This window comes from Caretta caretta, chromosome 1, assembly GCF_965140235.1.
Source record: "Caretta caretta isolate rCarCar2 chromosome 1, rCarCar1.hap1, whole genome shotgun sequence".
In the NCBI taxonomy this organism is placed as follows: Eukaryota; Metazoa; Chordata; order Testudines; family Cheloniidae; genus Caretta; species Caretta caretta.
Window position 1 is genome coordinate 226,997,619 of NC_134206.1, and position 19,428 is coordinate 227,017,046.

Below are 19,428 nucleotides of genomic sequence, written 5' to 3' on the forward strand. Positions count from 1 at the left end.
GCAAAGCAGGAACTGAACCCAAGTCACTTGAATCCCACCTCAGTACCCTATCCACTAGACACTTCCAAGCAGGTGTCTACAGTATGATCCTCTAATTGCTCTTTATAGATGTCAATTTTCTAACGCCCTGTCTACACTATAGTAACATTACATTGAAACTAGAGACCTACAAGAATCTACAGATTTGTAAATTAATTTATTATTTTCATCCCTGTCAAACCAAGAAACTGTGATAGCCCTGTATTAGTGCTAGTCATGTGTGTATTAGTCATGTTAGTCCAAACTAACATGACATAATTACACACACCTGCTGCTTTCTTCAAATTCACTCCAAATTCTTTCTGTGTAATCTAAAATCAGGTGACTGAGATGACCCAGGTACTAAACACTTTGAGACAAATGCAGACGTTCTGTAAGTAGGCACATCTCCATTTAAATCCATGGCATTGCACCAGGTCTGACTTTGGACCATGATTGTTTCATTCAGATGAACATATTTTGATGTGTATATCAGATAAACATGTTGTTATTTTATAATTGTATTTAATGCTAGAGTGGTGTAAGGTAATTTACAGGGAGCAAAGAGATGTGGTGAAATCCTGGTTCCATGGAAGTAAATTGCAAAACTCATAATGATTTCAATAGGGCCAAAAATTCATCCATGTTTCCTGCCCTTAGGAGCTGCATCCTGTATCCTAAGGCAAACGGAATACAACTGACTCTTCTTGGAAAGTCCTTTATCATTAGATTTTCAGCCCGGATATCCCTTTTGTACACTTCCATCACTGGGAACTGCCTTGAGACACCTAGAGAAATAGCATGACAAGGTTTCCACCATACTTGTTTGTTTAGGGTTCCTCTCTTACTCCTCCACATTTACATCTTTTCAGAAGAGAGGAACATGGTAATTTTACCTTTATCAGAGCACAAACATCTGTTCTAAAAGTGCCAAATCTTTTTCAAAACCATTTTGGCCAATTTTACATCATGTTGTCATATGTTAGAAGATATGGTTTCATATCCATATCATATCCATATCAACCCCCTCATTCCTCATCTCAGTTTCTGCAAAGATATCAGCCATGTTATGGTTTTTTAAGCTTTTTTTCAACCTTCCAAACTCTTTATTCCAGTTTTGCTTCACCTGTTTCATTATTGCTCTTTCCATTCCATGAGTTATCTTGGTAGATCTCCTACTTCTTTCCTTTGATTGCCCTCTTTTATTGTTAAAAAGAAAAGGAGTACTTGTGGCACCTTAGAGACTAACAAATTTATTTGAGCATATGCTTTCGTGAGCTACAGCTGTTGTATCTGTAGTCCTCTTAGGTACTTGAACCTATTGACATATTCTTCTCATAGGCTTGCCATCTTAATAGCAAAATTTTAGTTTGCTTCTCTGGTAAGATCAGCTCCTCCCCCTCGTTGCTTCTGCCGACATGATACTCTGCTTCCTATTTAAACATTTAACATGCTGTAAAATGTGCCAGTGTCTCTGTTTGCCAACAGTGGGGTGTATATAATTTGTGTGATTTTTAAAATAGGATATAATGGTCTCCAAAACTGAAGTGGGAATCACCTGGATCAGTCTTAGTCAACCATGTGCACATAGAGAATCCACAGGCTGATACCCTGAAGTAACACGGGGTTGAGATATCACTGATAAAGAAACTCTTCCATATTAACTACACTAAATAAGTACAGAGAGGGTACATGTTGGTGTAGTTTCCTGTAAAGATATCATAGGCATGGGTTTGGGATTGCCACGTTATTAAAGTAGGGGATAACAGTACAAACACATGAGAGTAAATTTACTCAAATGTGTAAGTATTCTCATGATCAGGCCTTTAATTTCTCTTTCAAAATTTTAGGCATAAAATCAAAAACTAAAAACCAAAAATCCACTCCTTACTTTTACATTCCTAGTAGTATAATAGAGATTGCCAGATATTTTTGTTGAAAGCATCAGAATGTTTGTAACAATAAACACAGGATTCATTCTTTTGTTTCCTGATTTAGGAAAGCATGTGCTTAAGTCCCATTGAACTCAACATAAATGTGTGCTTTAAACACATGCTTAAGTGCCTTCCTGAACTGGGGCCTTGGTGAACATCAAAATTTATTGTTTCTCAAGGTAAACGAATCTTATTGTTCAAGAAATATTACCTTCTTTAATAGGAATTATGTGAACAATGTGGAAAAAACAGGATGCTGTACTAGGCAAACAGCAATGGCGTATCAACTACAGTATCTGAGACATGAAAGTGACACATACTGAGACTAGATAAAAACAAAAGAAACATAGAGACAAGCCAGACAGCTAAACAATTTGCTCAAGGGAAAAATCTCAATAATTAATACACAGTATGCAGACCAAACATTTAACACAATAACTTATTCTGTTTATTTAATATCTTCACATTGTGATATTGAAGAGAGTCCAGATTTAATTTTTAGCCAAAGCCCCATAGTTGGTGGCTGTTCACTAATCCAATGTACCAAAAATTGCTAAACTTCAGCTTTAGGATTAATGGCTGAGAGTGGAAATCAATGTGGAATTTTAATTTAAATGGAGTAAATAAATTTGGAGGGAAAAAGGTTTGAGCAACCAGAAGATGAAAGAAACCTTCTTATCATTCAGAGTCTAAATTCTGCAAGCTTTTTGCTTTTCCACTCCATGCAATCTTATGAATTTCCTGGATTTTTATTTGTGTTTGTTCCATTCTTAAAGCCATATCTCAGAAGTATCTGGGCCAATTTATCAGTATTAAAAGAGGCATTTTTAAAATGAATATTTAAAAAGAAGAGCGTATTCATATCCTTTCAGTATCTACCACAGAGAGAGAGAGAGAGAGAGAGTGAGATGTTAGTAAGGGCAGACTTTTCCACTAAAGTTAAATTGATAAATGTTTTCTCTCTCATAGGTACTATATGCAATTCTGACTAGCACAGTTCAGGTGTCCCTGCTGTAGGAAAGGGTATCAGGTATATACCTTGCAGGGCTTACATTTTTCCTATTTTCCCAGCTTTGTAGAGAATACAGCACTTTCTAAGGCACCAATTCTGCAAAGACTTATGCACATGCTTACTACATGCACTGAAAATAGTCCCACTGAGACTTTGCACAGTCTGTAAACTTAAATCTTGTGTAAATCTTTAAAAGATCAGGGCCTGAGTCTGTTAAATTCCCCCCTTGCCCCAAAAGTTTCTCTAAGGTAGATCACATGCAATTTTCAAAGTGTTTTAATATTTGCCCAGTGTTTTTTTAAAATCAGTATTTGTAAAAAGCCTTTTGGGGATAAACTGATGACTATGTAAGCAGAGATCCAAGCAGAAAATGCAGATTTTAGTGATACTTGCCAAGTGCTACAGATCACCATTCAGGTCAGAGCTATTTCTTGATTATATTCCATGTATTAAGGGCATGTGCAAAAGAGCTGTGTTTGCACCCATTTGTCTTTATAGGTTTACCAAGAGAAAGAGGGAATGTGCTGGGGACCATAGGAGGGAAATGAGAGGAGGAGGTGGTTTATTTTTGTTTTGTTTATCAAGGAATGAACCAGGAAAGAAAATAAAACAGGAAGCTCCCTTTGATTTGTAAGAAGAAAATAAGAAAGGCAAGGGCACCAAAAAATAGCCACCCACCCCTTTCCTGAGGCAGGCCAAGGATAGGATGGGGGATGTTTAATTTCTTAGCCTCTTTCATCAGCTCCTACACTAAGCAGGGCAAGAAAGTCAAGCAAAGGGACCAAGAAAAGTGACAGCATAATTAATCAGAGAATTATGCCACTACTAACACTAAGTAGACTTAGCATTCGTATCACATAGAGACAAAATTTGCTGTCCTGTGGGTGCTCACAATTCCCTCCCATGTGGGAATTGTGTACATCAGATACAGGCTTTTGCTCAGAAGATTTAGTTAGGGATCTAATTTTGACTTTAAAATAAACTCATTCAAAAAATGTAGAGCATAAATATTTATTTACTGTTCTTTACAGGTTGTTTACAGGATTATCCCTTAATTTTTGCAGCAACACCCCCCCCCCCCACCACCCTCCCAAGCCTTAAAAACACAACCCAAATGACTATGCATTTACCTTTTGTAATGGGCAAAGATTTTAAATGGCCTCCCTGTAGGTAGAAAATATGGAGAAGGGGAGAGGGAAAATATAATATATGCTAAATAGGTATCACCTGGCATTGCACACTGCAGCCCTGATGGTAGCCATTTTTCACTTCCATAGCCAGCATGGTAAAAATTGTTTTAAAAATAAAAAATGACTAGATTCTACAAAGCAAACTGGAACTGAATGCCCATTCCCAGAACGGGAACGTGGTAAAGTCTAGCTCAAGTGTACAGTGTCAGAGGACAGTTGTGCTCTTTGTAGTGTATGATGACTTAAAAGAAAAGTCTGTTGCTTTCTTTGGACCTGAAAAAAAGTCTATTTGAGAAGCATAGCGTTTCATAAAAAAAAAGAAAAAGAAGAGAGAGTTATGTGTTGTTTCTGGGGCCAAGGCCATGCTCGGACAAGGAAATCTGCTTCAAGTGAAAACGCATGTTCTAACTGCATCAGAACCAGCTCCTCCATGATAGCTCAGCACATAGAAGTCAGTTTTACACTCTGTGACAGCAGTGTAATGCAGAATGCCAGTTCGATTGTATGTCTATCCCACAACGCGCAATGAGGCAGTGTACCAACGCTTCATGGTTTTGTGACCACAGAAATGGTCACTGTGTGGAGAGAAAAGAGTCTGAAAAGAGAAACTATGATTTTCTAATTGATGCAAAAACAACAACCCCCCCACTACTGTTTCCATGTGGCTCTTTGAACAGCAGCATGTAACTGTTTTATAAGGGTTTCCCACCGACACAAGTATTTTTTTAACTTATACAGTGTTCCTCAACTGACCCTTAAAAGGCAGAACCCTTCTGTTCCACTTTTACGTTCGTTATTTTTCCTTTCCAGTGCAGAACGTTGATGTTTAAAGTGAACCATAAATGCACCCCAGTGCTGATTTTCACAGCCTTAACCCATTCTCCCGCCCCCCATCTACTAGGTTGGTGGGATTTTTTTTCTTGTGGATTTTTGATATTTTTGTTCTCCAACATTCCAAGTGTCTTACCCATTCTACCTGATGTGCTGGTTTAAACGTTGTGCTGATGATAGTCCAGAGAAAATCTTCTGAGCCATCTCCTTCACTGGAAAATCTTGAGATCTATAACCACCAGCAAATACTTATAAAGAATTAAAAGTATTTGGTGTTAGTGGTTTCATTGCCAGGAAATGTTTCCCTCCGGAAGTTTATTCAGAATGATAACCTGGCTTATGCTAATCTGCTTTAAAGTCCAGTGTGTCATAGGAATATTTCACATATAATCAGGCTCCTGTAGACAGTCACAGAATCATAGAAAAGGACTAGTTTCATATCCCTATTGTAATTAGATATTTTAAAAATAATTTCCCCCATTTACAAAGCTACCTGTAAGCTGTTAACAGCATCCACATGAAAGGAGCACAACACTTATTCTCTCATTTGCATCTGGCATATAAACATTTGTGGGATGAGACATTTAGACAAAGTCCTAAACACTATGGGCATTTAAGATCCCATGGTACATTTTGAAAGAGATGGGGCCCACAGAACTGGGCCTTATATTTAGGACAGAGAATCTCATTGCCATGGGATAGTGGTCATTACTGCATTAGATACCATTTTCTCTATCATGCTTGCTGGGTCTTTTTGCTCTGTCCTGACTATGAGCAAAATGTGATGAATGGTTCCTGGAACAATCATGAAACAGTAACTTCTACTTATTGGGAATGTGGTTAAGACTTAATACTCTGCTCATTTATGGTTTGTTATATTGCTAGATGATGGCTTAATAACAAAGGAAAAAATGACCACCAAAAAGGTGACTCAATGCATGTCTTCCAAATGACTAACAAGTAACACACTAACTACATGCTAGTTTTCATTAATATAACAACAAGAAAAAAAGGAAATTATGTAATTCATGCAAATTTTTATTCAGACCTATTAATTCCATGAAAACAAAGCAAAAGGAAAGGCACTTCCGATAGCAAAAGAACATTTACCACTTTCTCTATTTAAAGTTCATTATACTGGGTGGGATTTTCAAAAGTTTTAACTCTACTCCCATTGAAGCCAATGGGAATTCACCCCACTGACTTCAACCACAACAGTGTGAGGCTGGTGCTCAGACCAGGTGCTTTTGAAAATCCCATCCAGTATCTATACTCTTAGATTTCCTTTCTGGTATGCGGTCATCTCAATTTACAACACAAAAATGGTTCCACACAAAAGATCCTCAAAATAAATGCAAACTCTGAAAAAGTGGGGTTTGGTCTGATGTAACATGGGAGAAGTTGAAGCAAAGTCATATGCATGCCACCATGGCAAAATTCAGTAAGTTACTACAGAAAACTGAGATAAATTAATACAGCTTTAAGCAATATTAAACTTGTTATCAGCAAAAATCCACTCCTTGGGGTGGAAAACTATAAATGTAGACGCATAAAGGGATCATTTGCAAATGGCTGAGATGTGTGGGCTTAATCTCAGGCTGCAAGGTACTTGGCAAAATGTGCTGTACATTTCTGTCTTCTAAAGTACCTTATTACAAATTAGGCACTATGAACTGTGCTGCAGGGCTCCACATCTCCCCTGCACCATGGTATCAGCAGGACTTTTTTGTTCTGAATTGGTTTTATCTTTTCAGTAAGCCAGCCCATGGCCGGTTACTACAGACATTTTTTCTCTCATGGTGAGCCTGAATTTTCACAGCTTAGTTTTATAATACTTTGTGGATGATGTTAACACTTCCTGAAAATTTTTACTATAAAGACCAGCACGTGGCCATAGCTACTAAAACAATGCCCAAGATGAATCATTTCTCTGTAACAGTACTATAACTACAGGCAACACCATGAAAACAATGGTAATTCTATTCGGTAGGATTATCCCTCAGATCCACATGCAGAGGGTCGCTTCACATACAAGTCTTCTTCATCCTAGATGGATAAGGAAATGGCAGGGAGCAGCCCCATCCTCTTCTACTTCAGACCTCGCAGAGCATGCTGGGGGGAGATGGCAGAAACTGTGTGGACCAAGGGGGGTTGGAAGGCTGTACATTGCTTCTCCTGTCCCCTTCCCCAGGACCCACAGAAATTCTGAGAAACTGATAATTAATCCTGGACCTCAATTGTTTTTTTCCTGTGAATTCATTTCTCCCTGCCCACCCATCCCCAGAGGAAGCTGGAGCCACACTGCCAGGGTTGGGGGGATGAGGACTACAGCAACTGTGGAGGCATATGGCCTCTGAGCAATGGCAGTAGCCTACTGCGGATGTCCCCAAATCATTCCACACAGACCATGTCACAAAGGAGGGAACGCCTCCCATCTCAGACAGAATCTCTTTCAAATATACTCAGAATGGTACAGTTGTTCTCTATAGATATAAAGGAGGGATCTGGTGGAGGTAAACTTTGTAAGTAGAGTGTGTGGATTTAACTACATGACTTCCTAGGAAATTAAGCAAAAGTAAAAGGAGTACTTGTGGCACCTTAGAGACTAACCAATTTATTTGAGCATAAGCTTTCGTGAGCTACAGCTCACTTCATCGGATTAAGGAGTAACTTGCATAATGCTTTGAAAAGTTACACTATAGTGTCATAACTGTACCAATTTCATACACTACTTACTGAGCAAGTAATTTACCTCCAAAGCTGCATGGCCTTTTGCAGCTATATAGATAGTGTCACGTAGTAAATTAGCAAGTTGTAGCCATCCTCTATGGGCCAGATCCTTAGCTGATGTAAATCAGCATAGGTCCATTGACATGAATAGAGCTACACTGATTGAAACCAACTGAGAATCTGGCCCTAAGTGTTTTGTATAATAAATAAAATACCACCATCACCACCACCACCACCTAGCTCTCACACAGTGCTTTTCATCTTTAGATCTCGAAGTGCTTTTACAATGGAGGTCACTATACCTATTTCTACGGATGGGGAAACTGAGACTCTGGGAGGGAAGAGACTTGCTCAAGGTCACCCAGCAGGTCAGTGTGGAATTGAACCAATCTAATAATCTCTTAATTGCAAAAAACTCCCCAAACCCTGTACATGTCACAAATCACTATGGCATGCTGCAGCAGTGTAAGTGCATGCAAAACACAGCTACTATAAATAGCCCCAATGAATATAGTTCAGCTAACTAGGTATTTTCAATCTCTCTCTTTCTGATTTACAATCTTTACAAATGCTGGCTATTGTTACTCATCAATATCTAGTACTAGGATACTCACTGTATTATACATTTCCATGAAAAAGGCTTTGGAAACAAAAATAGAACATAACAGTATTTAGTGTGGGTTGTGAGACTAACTTTAAAAACTGCTAATATAATTGCAAACATGTCTCCTTTTAGAATTTTAATTCTATGCAGATGTAACAGTACTTCCACAATTACACAACAAGCAATACGTCCTGATTACTATTTGTAATGGGAGCATACTGGAAGGCTCTCTCCAGACTGGGGTCAAAACCAGGCTAATTCCACGTATGTTTGGGCCCTATTGTTAACAGGGAATGAGCACTGTTTCTGTAACCAGTGGGAACAATTTGTTTTTCCTGAGACCTATGCTAACTCCTGCAGTTATTCCTGCATGGAAACTACAGCATAGTACTATATTCATGGTGTTAACTGTACTTACACAAATGCTAGTCAGGGAAACTGAGCTAGATACTAGAAAGAAAGAAAGGACATATGAGTTAGTGAGTTCATCTAGGATTTTGTTCCCATTATTTTGAGTTAGCAGTTGTACCCCACAATACTGTAACCAAATATTATTCTAGAATTTCTTCTTCTCCTTCTTCTTTTTTTAGAGAGGGAGATATATGGATCTTTTTGAGTTAAACCCAGTTTCTGGAATGTACTGAACAAATATTTTACGAAAGGGAAAAAAGTTTACGTTGGAGTAATGTTACCGTTGAATGATTTGTAGTGCTCGTAGCTGAATGATAGAACAGCCTTAAGGGCAGTATTTTACAAAGGATTCTCACTGTTTGAGGAATTAAACTTATCATATGCAGAAACAGGAAAATAATAATTGTTATTATTTTGCCAATTAGGTGAATAAATAGTTAATAGGATAAACCTGCCATACATCAGTTTATGTCAACGCCATTTCCTGCATGGACACCTGAGAAAGAAGCAGGCAGGTCAGAGAAATCCAGACTTAATCAGGCTATGCATTTCTGAGGTTTCTTTTGAATCACAAAGTCTGGGTTAGTCAATGAAGCTTTCAAACGATCTGACTTGAAAATTAGTGTTTGGCAAGGTCCACTGACATCTGTTTGCTGCCACTTTCTTTAGCCCCCTTCTACATTCCCTGGAGGTATCACATACAAGCTGCTCTGCAGTACCACACTAGAGCAACTGCAGACAGAAGGGAATGTAGACGGACATGCAAAGTGTTTAAAATAGGAAGCACAGGCTCTGTGCTGGGGGCTAACATAACAGGTGTCTATATACTGGAAGCTTATATTAATGAGGCTTCTGTTACATATGTACTAGACTGCCGTCAGTCTTTTCAGAAGTAGATGGGTATTTTGGTTAAAGTCAGACAGAGTAACCTCATAGTAACCTCTAGTCTGGCTCACAGCCACTAGGGAGGATTCTGAAGGACTGTCCCTTAGTGCTGCATTGATTAGATTTCTTCCCATAATACTTCCAGTGTTTTTGCTCAGTAAACCTTACTGACAATTGAGTCTAGAATAAAGGATGGTGGGGGGAATAAAAGCTGATCTCCTTGTGAAAATGTGCCAGAAAATTAACTATGTTTTAAACATCAAACAATTCTTTTTGCTCAACTACAGCCAGAAAAGGAGAGCCTGTGAAATACATGGCGGGGGGGGGGGGGGGGAGGGGAGGGTCAGAGGGGGTGGGGAAATGCTGAAAAGACACAGTCCTAAACCAAAGAAAAAACAGACAAAAAATATATCCAGAATCAATACAATGTTAAAGTCGAACATTTAAACACACAAAACCCAGGAAATATGAAAGTCAAAATCCCCTTGAGCAATATTAACTCAGCCATACGCTACATAAGCAACATTTTCACATTCTGTTTTTGTTCATAGATGTATATGTTAATACTTATTTTCACATGGTATTTGTGTTCATTAAAATATATTTAATACTATACTCTGACTTTATGGTGCTGCGGGAACCTTAGTATTTGAATTTCCGGACTTTTATGTGTTGTAGTATCCAACCTCAACATTGCTCCAACACAGGATTTCTTTGGAGTGGCGGGAAAGGGGGTGTTATAAAACAAACAAATAATAATTTTAAAAAAATCTATGTCCACTCAAGAAAAGTGGGGATGGGAACTCACAATGTTGCTAGAGGGGGGCGGTGGTGCTTGTTCTGCTGAGGATATTAAATCCAATGCATTTGGGGTGCTTACAAAAGTGATAAATGCAGTTTCTATAAAATGTTTTGAAAGCCTTAAGTGCACATATGCCAGGTGGAAGAGTCAGTCAACTTGTTAATGCAAAAGTATAGTTAACTTGTCACGAGGAGGAGACGTGAATGTACAACTGATTACATTTCCAAATCAATTTTCATATAAACCAGAGTCTGGCACTTCATAAAGCACTGTTCTCAAAAAAACAAAACAAAACAAAACAAAAAAACAGTGTGAATTTGCAGGCACCAGGATTCAGCAGAAAGGTCCGTCAGAACTGCTGAGTCCCTTTTAATGCCACCTTTCTGTTTTGGGTTGTTTACAGCAGGTCAATATGGGTCTTCCATAGATGGCTGACATTTTCTTCTAGATGCAGTAGGTTGGTCTAATGCAAAACCTTGGACTTGTATGGCTCAGCTGTGGTTCTGGACAGTTTTTTCTGGACAGAGCCCCTTATTTGTTAAAAAAAAAATAGCTGGCAAAACAAGTGAAAAGAGCTCTCAAACTAATAAATTATAAGAGGGTAACACCACAGCTTGAGTTAAATTATTGTCTATCGATTAATCAAAATTTAAGAAACACATAACTACTCTTTGTTACAAAACTCACCTGGCTGTTAATTCCTAGAAGAAAAAGCAGGATCTTACTAATGAAAATGAACCTGCTAGACAGAGTTAAAGGAAAGAGAACCCATAGACTGTCATGATTATAACTAGTTGCACTGGAGATGAACGATGCAGTAAGTAAACTATAAATTACATCTTACTTTCAGTGAGATGGCAACAAATAAACAAGAGGCATACTGTACTAAGGAAAGTACAAGTACTTAGTTTGTATCTTCTTTTCTAATAAAATATAGACCTACAGTACAACATCTTTTCAATATGTAATGCATCTCAATATGTATTAATATACTATGTAGATTGCTGACAATTCATCAGCCTCATAACTGTATTTGGATACTAAGACACAAGTGTTAAACATGTTTGCATATTTGTGACCAATGGACGTAGGGAAGGGAACTGCTGTAGCACCAAAAATATCAAATACTCTTTGTTAAATGGTTTACATACATTTGACATTATCTATGAGACAGTGGCAATGACCTCTAAAGTCGATGTTTATCTTGGGTTTCACATCATTCAAAATATTTTAAATTCATGTCTTGGGTCACATGCATGCCAAGAAGGGAATAATCAGAAACAACCCACCCCCAGCCAATAAAAAAAGGTTATCGACACACCAAATCTAACACAGATGCTGCTGCTAAATGTTACCAAGCTTTACTTCGGGTACTGTATTCTTTTGTTTCAACAACTGAGCTGATTATTTCTGACACTTTGCCATTAAGTATGAGAAAGGAATGAAAGATAGCTATTCACTTGGCATAAGCTTACATTCCTGCCCATTATTGATCAACAGAAGCCTGTTGAGTTTCTAAATACTGTGGAAGTAAAAGCAAAAAAGGGCACTGTAAGCCAAACTGCTTGCATCTTCATCCATAATAAAACATTCTTATTGAAAAATCCTAAAAAGCCAGGATAAAATAAAATTCAGCATTTTTCAATAAAGAAAATAAATGAATAAACAGGCTTACATTTTTTTCTCTGTACAGATTATCTAAAAGGTTTTCATGCGCCCTGAGACCTTTGAATAATTGGGGTTGTAATATAGCTTTAGAAATATACCCTACTTTAAAAAGACCAACATTGTAAAAATAGCACCTCTGAACATTTCAAAGATAATTTAAACTACTGAGTGCCATAGCCCTGTTACACCCACAACACCATCTTTTCAGAGAAGGCTCAGAATGAACATTTGGAGCCCTGGACAGTAATTGACTGTCCACTGCCACTGATGCATGCAACTCATGGAACTTGTATGACTAATTCCAAAACACATACTAAAACATACCTCATTAAGAGCCTGGCACTTTCTCTTATAACACAAGCATGTAGGTCTGATGAACTATAAAGATACACTGGCATCAATGACTCTAGAGTGAAACACAAATGAATTATAAGCATCAAATCTCTGAACAGTTTCTGCAAACCTGCTCACATATATATTCATATACATTCTTTCAGAGATGGTGTCAGAAAAAACTTGTTGGGAGACTAGATGACGGTTTTACAGATTTCTCCCCTGCCCTCCAGTTTGGAAAATTACAGGCTTTCCCTCACTTTGGGAGAACACTGATCCAGATTCTCTTCTTAGAATTACTGGGAAGATAGGATAGTAGATGGAGAGACTTCTTAGATCTAGAGATGGAAGAACTAGCTCATCTGATTTTGAAAGCTTTGAGACATGACTGGTTTTGTAAATTCAACTCAAGTGCTACTGGGTTGATGTTCTGAGCAGGAGACAACAACAGAAGATGTAGCTGAAAAACAAATGTACAGACACTGTGAAACAGGTTCTGGGTGAAGTGAGTGAGAAAAATCTGAATGAAAAAAATACAGTTGTTACTATAAAAATCTTTACAGTCCTCTTTGCATGTAATTACCTTACCATAGTATTCAGGAAAATCCCCATGCCTGGTATAGGGAATAGACTATAATCCCTATGCTGAGCATAGAGAAATAGTACAGTGGTAATGTTAAGTAGGCAAATGAGAGAAGTGTAAAGATTTTAAAGATTACCACATCTAAATTGTTATTTATTTGTATAGTTCCTGTCAGAATTGGGCCCTTTTGTGGTACGCACTGTACAAGCACAGAAAGATATGGGTCCATGATGTGAAGATTTTTCACTCTAATTTGAAATAAGATGAACCAAAACCCCAATCCTGCAAATGGCAATGTATGTGGGCAATTTTACATATGTGAGTATTACACGGTCCTCAACATGATGTCTTGTGTGAGTAAAGTTAAGCAGGGGCGTAAGTGACAAGTGAGCATAACAAACAATACAGAGGAATGGGGAAGGGAGGACGAGGGTACTGATAACGAGATCTCACAGATAAAAAGATACATTATTGCATAACTTGTGGGTTCTAAATAATTGGAAAGTTCTTTTTTTTCCCTTTTATAAACAATTAAAATCAGCCATGACTGACTGTTGTTCAACATAGACATCACTGGCAGGCTGATTTCTTGTAGACATTACAGAAAAAGTGGTTTTTGAGGAGGGATTTGAAGGAGAAGAAAGTATTGGATTTATGGATTAGTTTGGGGGCATGTACAGTTTACATTCAGTATCCCCTTGTACCAACCTAGCTTTTAGGGGAACTTCTATTCATAACACATTAACCATTTCCCCCTTTTACTACAAAAACTTTTCTTAAAAAAAAAAAAAAGGAATTTTCCTTAGGGGATTTTTTTTTTAAAGTTACAGGATATAACTTTTTCATATAGCATGAACAGCATGTTAGACATGTAACAGAGAAGTAATACAAAGGGGGGTATGGTATTTGTCCAGAAGAGTTTACAGTCTAAGGCTTCATGCCTGCAAAGTGCTCTGTGCAGATGGATCTCTTCAACAGAGCTCTTTGGGTGATCAGTGCCTAAATAGGTTGGCTAGTGGCAACATGTCACTGTCTCGTACGGCCCCTTGCTTGTATTTAAATCCACATCTCTTTTTGATTCACCTAGTGTGGCAGGGTAAATTTGTGAAGAAGGTTGCCAAAGTGAAAGCTATTTTGATAAAATGAGTGTGGAAGTGACAATAAAGACAATATTTAAAGAAATGCTGTTTCATTGTCGTTGGTTATTCTTTGGAGTACGGTGCTACTTATATGCTTGGCATTTAAATGTGATCCTAACCAGCCTTTGAAGTCAACATCTAATTAAAACAAATGGGAGACGTAGTTCACAACTTTAATAATAATAATTTGCACTGTTGTAGCATCTTCTGTTGAGGATCTCAAAGTAATTTATAAACTCTGCTTGGCAAATAGTATTCTTCATTATACAGATGGGGAATTGAGGCATTCTGTGATTCCATGTGACCTTGGGCAAATCACTTAAAGTTTGGGGGAGACTCAGGAACTGAATCTGAATCCCCTAACTCTCTGGTTCTTATCTATATGAACAATTTTCTGAAATGGTTTTGGCAGGTTACATGGCAGCTAGGGTAGCCATGGCAAGTTGTCTTTTCAATGGAGACGGCTATAAATAATATTCCATTTAATTAATTCTTTTCTTAAATGAGAGCTTGGTATCTGAGTGGAAAAAACCTGCAAATACTATATTTCCAGGGAAACCTTAAAATCACAAAGTTGCAATTTTTGTGTCCTTCCTCTCAGAAAATTACTGCCTCTCTTCACAGGGCAATCTGCCTCGTTTGGTGAATTTACTCCCTGTTACATAATTCCAAATCTTGCTTGCAGCTCTGAGTCTTTATTGTGTGTATGTGAGAGAGAGAGAGAGAGAGAAAGAAAAAGAGTGATCCCCAAAGAACTAGTTTAACGTGCTTTATTTTATCACTTTACACACAATGTTCTGAGGTGTTTGGCACTCAGGGCCACTACATAAAAATGATTGATTGACTGATTCCACTTTAAAAATAGAAATACTGTACTTAAACTGGGAGTAACTAGCTACTATTATTAAGATATGGCAGAATTTTAAAAAGCTTTGTATCTGCATCCTACTGTGCATGTAAAGCATCCTTCACCATCCCCCCTCTTATCCACATACATGCAAAAGGAGCTTTTTAATGGTTTATAAAGGAAGCAAATAAATGCCATTAAATTGATTCCTCACTGGTCTCCAAACACACTAAATGCAATGTCTGTAAGATAATTGTAACGATTTCTTACAATCCCTGTTAATTTCTGTTGTGCATTTTTAGAGCTTGACTTAAAAAGACAAACGCTTGCAGCAAACTCAAACTGCACTATTTTTTAAAAACATTATATATAGAATTCCATAAATATTACACATACCCTCCCGGATGTTGCTCTATGAAAGAAGCTTAATTACAGCTATTTTGGGTACTTTGATTTTTAAAAATCTTACATTCTGTAGATTAAATCCTGGATATTAAAGAAGCTGCAAATAATATTCAGAATGAATGACATAGTTTGGTGGCCGTGTGCAATGTAAGCAGGTTCTGATTCAGAGCTGGGGTAGAGGCTACAGCTACAGGGAGACTCTGCCAGCAGCATATTTGTGCCAACAGAAAAGAACAGTTGATGGCATCTACCCAAGGTCAGCTCCTCGAGTTCGGGAGCTGGTCTTCTTCCAGACACCGTAAAGTCGCTTGTTTAAATGCAGCCAATCGGCAACAATTAAGCACCTAAATAAAACATGCAGATTTTGTATTCCTATTGAAATCTCCTCCATGCCATGCTGTTTATTTTCTATTTCTCACAGTGTTCTTTATCCAACAATCAGCTACAAAATGGCGGTGAGAGCAAGGCAGACATTTTGTCTCATTAAAAGCTAAACAGAACAACGAAAATGCACTGAAAGAAAACAACCAATCTGAGGAGCCAAAATGAGATTGTGACAGGAAATATTAAGACTTGAAAAAAAGTTCTTTAAATTGTTTTGTGGTAAATTTAAAACAAAATTCAAGTAAAGACCCAAAACAAATATGCCCTTAGTACCTCCACCAAAACACCCTCCCCCACCCCAGGTACAGTACAGTCTGGGTTCCCCTCCTTGTACATTTTTGTTACATAAGTTCTCTTTTCTACCTATCTTGGCCATGCCCAGCTCCAAATCTAGTGTGTACCATATGGGTTCTGGACCACCCATTGACAGTGATTCAGTCACTATAATCTTAACCACATTCTTCCTTTGCAAGTCCAGGCTAATGTTTTCTATTACACCTCAAGGAACTTTACATTTTTCAGCACAGCTTTTAAAACACTTCCACCAAAACCAGCAAATGCATTTTTAAACAATGGAACCCCTCTCAATGCATGCAGATACTTTTTAATCCAAACTAAACTATCTAATGGGTAATGAGCCTGCACAACAAAAACACTGACCAAACCAATATCATAGCTCTTGAAAGCATAAAATCTACAAGCCAGGAAACACTTTCATTGTCTGGAACTATGTAACTACCAGATTTTGACTAGAGTTAATATGTACAGCAATTCATGAATCCAAAAGAGCAAATATGCTAATCTTTAGGAAACCTAGCAAAGCACATGCTACTTATTAAGGATTTATGTACCGGCCAAATTTCAGGTTTAAAGGTTCAGTCGTTTTTGCAATATTCCCTCAGGAAAAAAGGCGCAAATTTTTTTTAACTGAGAAAACTGTGTTTTTGTCACTCTCCTATAAATCACAACAGGCTAAAGGGATTTTACTCAGACCCACTTAACCACACCAGATGAACAACATGACTGGGTTAATGTTATTTAGATAAGTGTACCTTAACATTTAAAAAACAGTAACACCATACATTGTGGGGAAAAGACCTTTTGGATAATTATTTTTCAAAAGCTTTTATTTGCTAGTGATTTACAATTTCATAAATAATATTTTAAAGGTTTTTTTTAATACTTACTGAACAGTTAAGGGGTCTGGATGTCAGAGGTGACTGGGCCAAAACAACAGAGCTTTGCTCTCACTCCCTTCTCCTGCAAACTTGAACCTGTCACACTAAAATGTGGTGACGTGAGTTGGGGGTCAGCAGACAGGAGACTGAACTCCAGGAGCCCGTGCCTGAAACATGGACAGGCAGAGAGAACTAGCTACATGGGGAAGTGGCTGGTCCAAAAGAACCAAAATTGGGTACCGGTCCCTGGAACACAGGTGGCAGGGAAAGAGTCAGCTATTTAAAAAGAGTGGCCAGAGCCAGTTTTGAGACCACGTCCTCAGATGGTAAGTAGAAGGAGAATTACTGTGACGGGCTGAGCAGGAAGAACCCAACTCTGGGACCACAACCCCAGAAGGAGGGAAGGAGAAGACATTTGGATTCTGAGCAGTTGGCTTTGTTCACATACAGCAAGGACACACCTACCAATAACATGGCATGCCCCTGTACATTTACATGTGAAAAATTTCCAAGTTGCAGACTGAAACTTTCCTACTAGGTTCAGGAGCTATGGGAGATAGAAGAGATTTTAATGGGCCAGACTGCAGCTAGTGCACAAAGGAAGAAGAGGTGAAGCGCTATCACAGTCCACACTGCCAGTGGAGACGGGCCTATCAAGCATGAGCATATGGGTGCACCTTGTTAATGTATGGAAGAGTTCCCATTCCAGACTGTGCTCCACTAAAACTCCTGGAGGAATGCTTCTGAAGAGCTCAGATGCTGTGCAACTCCTAATCACTCCAGCATGGGCTGTAGCTTAAAACACAATAGAGCCCTCTGTGTTTATGGAGAGATATTTTTCCCTCTGACGTGTATTTGCTATGTTCCGTTTATCTCTCCAGTGGTGCTAGCAATCTGCAGGAATGCTATGACAACAGGTGGGACAACTCTTTTATAATTTGAACAGTGCTGCAAAGATCAGGATGCCTGCAAAGCTCAATGCACATACTGTACATTCAAAGGTTATGAATCATCTCTAAACCCACTGATTTCAAAACAATGTTAATTTCAGCTGTGCTTTGCTTTTGCTACCAAAATCACAAATTCTGAAAAGCAGGTTGGTTCCAAGTTTTCTTAAACCTTGAAACTGGGCCAAAGTTTATGAACAAGTTCACTAAGGACCATGACCTTCTGAGCGAAGCTATCCCTAATTTGAGTTTCGGGGCGATGGGGACTCTGAGTTTACTTAAGGTTTCACACTGAAAGTGTGGGAAACTCATGATTTCACATGATTTCATTGCAAAGCCCAATGAAATTCAGTGGTTTGAATGGTTTTTCACAAAGAATTGTTAGGTTCTTTGAACTTGAAACTCAAGCAAAATTCAGCAGCTGCCAACTCACATAGAACAAAACAGAGGGGGAAAAAAAGTTTGTACAAACTCCTGAGAACAGAATCCATTGAGTTTCACCTGTTGACCTTTTAAAAGACATAAATCTAAATACCCTACTACTGCTCAATTTTGTTTTAAATCTAAGACATTAAGGAGATACATAGGTGACACAGTTTATTTACCCTTTTGACTTACTTGTGTTATATAATCAGAGGCAGAGTGTGTACATGCTCATACTTCCTCACATCTTGCGTAAGTGCTCGGCTATATTAGTAAGAGTTGCATAATGTTCCCCACAGAGGCAGAGCTGGCTCAGGGGGCTCATAGGCCCTACTTTTCCCAATTTTTCGCACTCCGTAACTGTCACAGGCAATCTCAGCCTTTATTTTTTTAAAAGTCAGTCTCTAGCCCTTTTAAAATGTGGAGTTAGCATTAGAAATAAAAATCAGTTGCAAGGCTTTAAAGCTTGTTACTATGTTTTCCTTAAAACTGCCATGTTATTTAGTCTCTACTGCAGCTGCCCAGGGCTGGCTTTCAAGGCCCATGACACCAAAGCCCAGGAGTTCTTCAGAGTTTTTGTGAGGGGGACACTATATCAGTTCACAATTCTGTGTGTGAAGGAGTTTTGAAGGGACTACCTGAATAATTTCCTTCTCATCACTGCCAGCCTGATTCACCTAGCTGAAGTCTTCTGATCATAAGAACGGGCAGTTTATAAGCATGAGAGGAGAGTGGTCTAGAATGTAAAGGACCTATGCATTGTTATGCTTGCATGGTAATCAATGGTCTGACAATGACTTCTTCTGTAGTTTGGTCAAGTTACTTAATAAGTTTGCTTTGGTTTCCCCCCATTTTAAAATGGGGATAATAATGTTCTACATGATAGGGAGTTCAGAACAATTAATTACTTAATACTTGAGAAAAGGGATATACAGGTATTATTAATCTTAGAGAGATGGGGAGGACCTTGGATGAGTATGGAACATGGGTGGAAGTAAGGGAGGAGAGTGGAGAAAATAAAAAAAAGCACAGGGGAGAAAAGAGAAGAAAGGGAATGAGGGAGACAAAAACAATATGGGAGAGGACGAATAACAGGACAATGTA

At 38.3% G+C, this 19,428-nt stretch overlaps 1 long non-coding RNA gene across 3 annotated transcripts in view; it reads right to left on the reverse strand.

Annotated features, from left to right (window-relative positions):
- The window catches only part of LOC125624216 (uncharacterized), a 140,370-nt gene that overhangs the window by 14,241 nt on the left and 106,701 nt on the right, over positions 1 to 19,428 (reverse strand). The window contains exon 4 of one of the 3 annotated variants that reach the window (XR_012665456.1): positions 12,410 to 12,491. The exons of the other annotated variants lie outside the window; for them this stretch is intronic. This is a non-coding gene — a long non-coding RNA (uncharacterized LOC125624216). The remainder of the gene's footprint in view (positions 1 to 12,409; positions 12,492 to 19,428) is intronic. 3 annotated transcript variants of the gene reach the window in all.